The sequence below is a fragment of the Tupaia chinensis genome, unplaced genomic scaffold (genome assembly GCF_000334495.1).
Source record: "Tupaia chinensis unplaced genomic scaffold, TupChi_1.0 Scaffold000248_1, whole genome shotgun sequence".
NCBI lineage: Eukaryota > Metazoa > Chordata > Mammalia > Scandentia > Tupaiidae > Tupaia > Tupaia belangeri.
In genome coordinates this window covers 3,018,616-3,025,482 of record NW_006159726.1, presented here as the reverse complement: position 1 = coordinate 3,025,482, position 6,867 = coordinate 3,018,616, and positions in this window count along the sequence as shown.

The window sequence follows — 6,867 nt, the reverse complement described above, 5'->3', positions numbered from 1 at the left end:
CCACAATCCCTTCTCCTCCATTCTCTTCTCGGGATGTTGGGCATGCACGCACACGCGCCCGGCGTGAGTTTAAGCCACCGGGTCCGGGACTCAAACCGCGGTCAACTATGTGGGAGTCCAGCGACATAGCCATTATGCTAACTGCAGGTCCCGCTTGGTTTAGGTTTTTGAAAGGAGGCTCAGAGATAGATTTGTGTAGAAGTAGTTTGTTAGGGAGGTGCAGGAAAATAATGAAATCAAGGAGGGAAAGCAAGAAAGGGAGTTTTATCAATCCAACTGTCACAATGCGTGACTCTCACTTAGTCCCTTGGGTAAATTCTGGAACTATTACAAAATGCGAAATTCAGAATCATTCTATTTGAGGGGCAGAGGAGTTGGAATATTTGTATGCCAACTTTTGAGCATCATTAGTTGAGATTTGCTCCTGGGAAGTATTAATTCCTGATACTTCCACATGCCCCATGCACATAGTGACCTTCCTAACCCAGATATGCAGAGGCTAGCAGCTGTAAGTCATTTTGAGCACAACAGATTGGCTATGGGTGTGGTATTGACAACACCTGCTACATTGTCATTTGCAGGGTTGTGCTCAGCACTGTGATCTCTATTCATTTGATACGGTGCCTAGACTGCCACATTCACACAAAATTCTACTTGATCACACACAGAATCAAGCCAGTGTGGTTGTTTTGAAGGTTACAGCATCACTGGTTAAATACTATAATGGGGAGTGGAATTTGTAGTAAGACACAAAAGGTAAATTTGGACTTCTTTTTTAAGATTTCAGAGGAGAAAAAGGATACATCATCACATGGTCATGGGAATCAGTGTAGCTGACATATCAGTTGGCAGTTAAGCAATAATCTGTATCTAGAATTCAGTGTTGTCAATCCAAAAACAAAATAGAAACACCAGGAAAGAAAAATAGCCAGAAAGAATCCATCCTGCATTGCATAGTATGTGTGTTTATTGCTCTGACCTGGCTACAAAAGATACCTCATCTCTCTGACTCTGCTGAAGTACAAAAGCGTCAAAGTGCTACCATTTTCCATCAAGTCTCTCAACAGCCAATTGTCTCATGCACTCTCTCTGTACTTACACCTCACTAAGTTTGCATCTCCCATTTCAGCCAGGACTGCCCTGTGCTACAGGAGAGCTCTCAGAATAATTTTGAATCCACATAGACACATGTTTTTTTTAAAATGAGGCAGAGGAAAGCATTTTCTGTGCCACACAGTGCTGAATTATTTACTTCCAGCCCCAGGATTCAGAGAACTAGCTCTTTCTCAGCCTTGAATTTTACTGCAATACAAAGAAATAAAATAAGTAAATAAGGAGAGAGAGGAAAGAAATCCCTTGGAGACCTACTGGCATATGAAATATCTTTTGAAATGGAGCCTGGTGCTGAAATAATTGTGTCATTTAGAGTGCAATACTAATATGCTCACAACTGAAGCTAAATGCTGGAGAAAGGCACAATTCTGCAACAATAAATTTGTCGCCATTTGTTCAAGCAGAAAAAAAATGAACCTATAATTTTCATGGATGTATTTAATTAAGCATCTCGAAATTTAGAAATTGACTCCTAAATAAGACTATGTACAAAACAGTAAGTACAGGTAATGGAAAGGACGGTATCTACTTTCTTAGAGATCAGAATGAGGAAAAGAGATACAATATAGGTCATGATGTATTTGTATGGCCATAAAAGAGGGCAATCTGCCTCCTTTCACAATGTGTCTCACAGAGAGACTGTAAACACTCCCAATGTATGCTAAAGGGGTTGTAATCAGGTAGTTTCAAAACTATAAAGTCACTTTATTTTTGTTTATACATAAGGACAGTTCCTTCCCGTCTCCTAGACAAAGTCCTGAGAAGTCGAATTTCTTTGCTGGGGTGTTTCAGCAATAAAAATTCTTATGATCACTGAATTCAAACCACATTTTCTTTTTAGTAATTACCGGTAACTATAATCTCTATGCAATGATCAAAACTGAACACGACTCGATGCTGATAGGAAGCCTGGAGCAGGGAAAGGTTGGGAGAGACGTGACCTGCTTTTTCTCTGGAGGAGAAGGATCAGTGCTGCTTTATATTCTTCTCCCAGCTTTTCCACTGCTCCTCACCCCTCCTATCCTGGTGCGCAGGGAAGGAGGAGAAGTATACAGAGAAGGCTAGCCCTTGGTGACTGGCATGCTGAGGAACACTGTCAACTAGTGGTCTTGTCAGTGTAAAACATTCTTTTCCAATGTGGATACTGGCATGGGGTTTTTGGAGACAATTTGTAATTGGCTATTGAAATAGGTGAAATGTCCCCAAATGCTGGCAATCTCTTGTAGTTCTCTTCTCTCCAGGCAAGGGATTCTCTTTTATCTTACCTTCTGCTGTTTTTCCAGTTCATGGCTGTTTCCTTGGGTTTATTGTTAGTTTTTATCTCCAGAGATCCTTTTCATTCTATCCTGGCCAGTCCCTAAATTGAACTTATGCTCGGTCACTCCATCTCTTTCTCTCAGTCTCTCTCTTTCTTTCCCCTTCTCCCCCCTCTCTCACTTTTATACATACATATACATTGACTCAAATCTGGTTTAAAGGATGTATCCCTGTCTCAAATAAATTCTAGGGATGTAGGTTGATCCCAGCACAGTGCCTATCAGAGCAATTGCTCAATTAATTCCATTAGTACACTGTGTCTCTCCCTCAAATCTTGGTGAATGCATATTTCCCCACTAAATTGTCTCCTTAAAGCCCCTCTCTCTTGACTTGAGGTAAATAGGAAAGCATTTCCTGGCCTTCTCAACAGATCTTGCTCAAATAAACCATATCTAAAAAGATCTTCATCTAAACTCTAAATCTCAACCTTTTTATCCCCCCATTCTGTGGGTGAGTCACAAAATTCATAAAATTAGTTTTTTGGTCATTTCTATCTGAAAACCCTTATAGAAGAGTCTATCTCGAAAGTCAAGTTGGTACCTGATATCTATTTATGTCTCAGCAAAAATTTTCATTTTAACAACCAGTTATAAAATAAACAGTGTAAGGGGGCTATTTTTTCCTCAGTCAACATTTGGAAGTGCCCACAGACTCAGAAATGAGGAAACTCTTGGCTGTTATTTTTAGATTTTTAGAGGACTTCAGATTCACTTTTTACTGAGTCTAGAGCATCAACAGCATTTATTGGGAAACCACCCTATGCCTCCAAGATAGCTATGATGTGTAAAATGCTATTTCTTTTTCCCCTCCCCCCCAAAAAACCTAGAAGTGTAGAAATACAAAATGGCTTGCCTAGAGATATTAAGAAGCTGTTAGAACTAGAGAAAGGATTCCATGACTATGAGATCAGCCAATTGATCAGACCTGTTATCAGGCATGTGACATAATTCAATTTAATATTTTTTTCTATCCCTCAGGCCCATAGGTTGAGGTTGATCTGAAATCTAGTACTATCTGTGACTCAGATTCAGAATCAGTATAGTCAAGAAATTCTGGGAATTTTATCCTTGCAGCAGAAAGCAAAAGTATTCTGGAGCCAGACATAGTAACAAAACTGGAGGGAAGGAGAGCATTGGATTAAATCATATCAGTAGGCTGGACTTTAGAAGAATCAGTGTACCTAGGACAAGAAGAACTTGATGTTAAGGAAAAGTTCACTGATCTTGGAGAATTCTGTACTCCATGCTCAGGCAAGAAGAGATCCACTTTGGAAATAACCACAATCGCCCCTCTTGGTAGATCCCAGAAGCCTGCTATCTACTGGGAAGCCCACCTGCCCAGCTTTTCTTCTTCCCCACTTATATCCATCTTGCTTTAAATAAACCTTTTCATGTCTAAATCTGAAGACACCTATGCCTATACCTACACTTACACCTATACCTATATATCATTTATCTATATCTATCTATCTATCATCTATCTATCTATCTATCTATCTATCTATCTATCTATCTATCTATCTATCTATCTATCTATCTATCTATCTATCTATCTATCTATCTATCTATCTATCTATCTATCTATCTATCTATCTATCTATCTATCTATCTATCTATCTATCTATCTATCTATCTATCTATCTATCTATCTATCTATCTATCTATCTATCTATCTATCTATCTATCTATCTATCTATCTATCTATCTATCTATCATCTATCTATCTATCTCTATCTATCTATCTATCTATCTATTATCTATCATCTATCTATCTATCTATCTATCTATATCTATCTATCTATCATCTATCTATCATCTGTCTATATGAAGATATATATCACTCTCTGGCAGAGAATGACGGATAGTCACAAAACCATTTTACTTATGTTCCTGTGTAAATAATTAAACTTCATTTCTAAGTCTTCCTTGAGGTTAGGTATGTCCTTGTGACTGTATCCTATCCAACAGATTGTAATAAGAATTTGTTTGCCATTTGCAAATTTGGCCCTTGAAAACTTCTCCCATGCTACCCTCCATGTTTTTTAATTTTTAATTTTATTTATTTATTTACTTGATTGTCAAAGACTTAATCATCATTCCTCCATGTTGTTTTGTAAATGCACCTAGAAAACTTGAAAGCTATGTGCTGAGGATATGTTTAATATCATAGGAAGCCTGGGTCCCTGAAGCACTGCTATGTTTGGGTTAGTATACTGTAGCATCTAGGGGGTCCTTTAAACAATTTAGACCCCCTGAGAAATTGTTGGACCAATATACATCTTGGAGTGAGTTTTATGTAGGAATTTCACACACATATAAAAATTAAAAATATGACTTTGAGTTCCCTTAAATGGAATCCATAGTTTAGTTATCTTTGTATCCTAATAATAGTTCCTGAAAGAGTCTCTTTGTAGGAATTCAATTTGTTTAATACTCTTAAACATTCAAATCTTAAGAAAAGAATAGGCTATAAGGAGACTGAAGAGTCTTTCACATAGTAGGGACCAAATGAACGCTTGTTGAATAAATGAATGTATAAGTGAATAAATGGTATAATTCAGTGGAGATAATTCTCACTTTAGTTACAGAGAAATTTGATCATCTGTAAAATGAGGTTTATAATACCTTGTTATTCTTACCTCACAGATGATTTTTCAGTATCAAATCAGAGAATGCATTTTCAAGCATTTAATTTCTAAATTACTGAGTGCTAGATAAAGTAAGTTCTCTAATATAATTTTGGATGTTCCTTTATGATTTAGCAGTATGTTGACAGTATGTTGATAATAGGGTTGAAGCTCAAGAAAGGAAAATAATCTGTGAAGCACATCTGAACATCTTAAGAAAAAAATGTAAAGTTTTATTGGTGGCCTGAAGTCTATAGGTTTCTCAAAATACAGAATCTCTACAAATTCGAAGACAAATTAATGGCCACTGTTTGCCATTGGACTCTGAGGACATCTTTGTACCATCAGTGTCCTGCCATTATGAGCAGACATATGCAGTCTATATCTTCCTAGAGTGTACCTGCTACTTCTTAGGTTCCTGCTTAATGATCAGAGTCATAAAAACATTAAGCAACACTGCTTCCAAATACTATGGAAGTTCATTCAGCCCTATTATTAGTTTGAAATGTCAGAATGCTCAAATACTTTCAGTCATATGAAAATACATTCGGATATGTCTGGAACTATGATGGCTGAGAGAAACCATAGAGAATGTTCCTATAAAATGGATAAGATCCAATGATCCAGGGTAAGGTTATGGTTCTCTGTGAACTTTTGGTCAGAAGCCTGAGAGTGGGGATTGGGCAAAAGGAATTGCCCAATGTGCTGATGGTAATGACAATCCCTTACCAGCTGAATTTGGAAGATATATGCAGCAGGCTTCATGACTGCCCTCATTGCTGAGTGAAAATTTCTTGTATTGGCTAGGTATGTGACCTTTACCAGAGATTAAGAGAGTTCCTGTGAGTTCAACGTAATACTGCCACTCTTTCACAAGCCTCTATTAGATAAGTCAAAAGGAAGTCCACATACTAGAAATAAGATTTCCTTTATGCAGGCTCCATCTTACATCAGTAGTACATTCCCACTCTTTCATCAAGCTGCATATTCACAACACTCCTTTCAAACTGCCCAATGTTTACTAGCACTACCTGCTTTGGAATATGTCCTATATTCCCATCCATATCAGTCACGAGGCTGAAGTCTATGGCTCCAGGTCCTCCCCTATCCCCTGGCCTCAAATCTCCTTATGGTTCTAAATATTACCTTTTCTGTCACCATTTCCCCTCCCTCTTCCCCATCTGCTGAAATAACTGGAATTTTCTGTCAAGAAAATTCTAACAATCATCAGCCAAAATCCCTATATCCTCTTATACTTCCTATTTTTTTAAAGTTTTTGCCATAGGTCATGTGCACTCACCAGGGAGAGAGAAATTGAGAAATTACCCTCCAGAAAAGATGGCCACATGGCAATCCTTTCTCCTCCATTCTCCTATTGGGATTTTGGGCATGCACACACATACGGTTGGTGTGATTTTTCAAGTCACAGGGTCTAGGACTCGAAAAGTTGGCCATGTGGGAGTACAATGCCTTAACCACCACACCACCTGCTGTCCCCCCATTACACTTTCTTGAATTACATTCTTTGTTTTTGTTTTTTGCTCTGACTGAAAATTACCTTTTCTCAGAGGATCCTGCTCCTCTTGTGGCCTCAAGTGGTAGCTGTTTTTTTTTTTTTTTCTTCAGAGCCCTCACAGCAATGAGTCTAGATGCATGGTAATACCCTCCTTCTTCCTCGTGGCCTATTCTGATTCATTAATCTTTATTCCTCCTAAGACTAGATAGCTTGAATGATCTCTATGTTGTCAAATCTTCTGAGTCCACATTTTACTTGATACATCAGCAGCATTTTACACAATTGCTCACTCTTT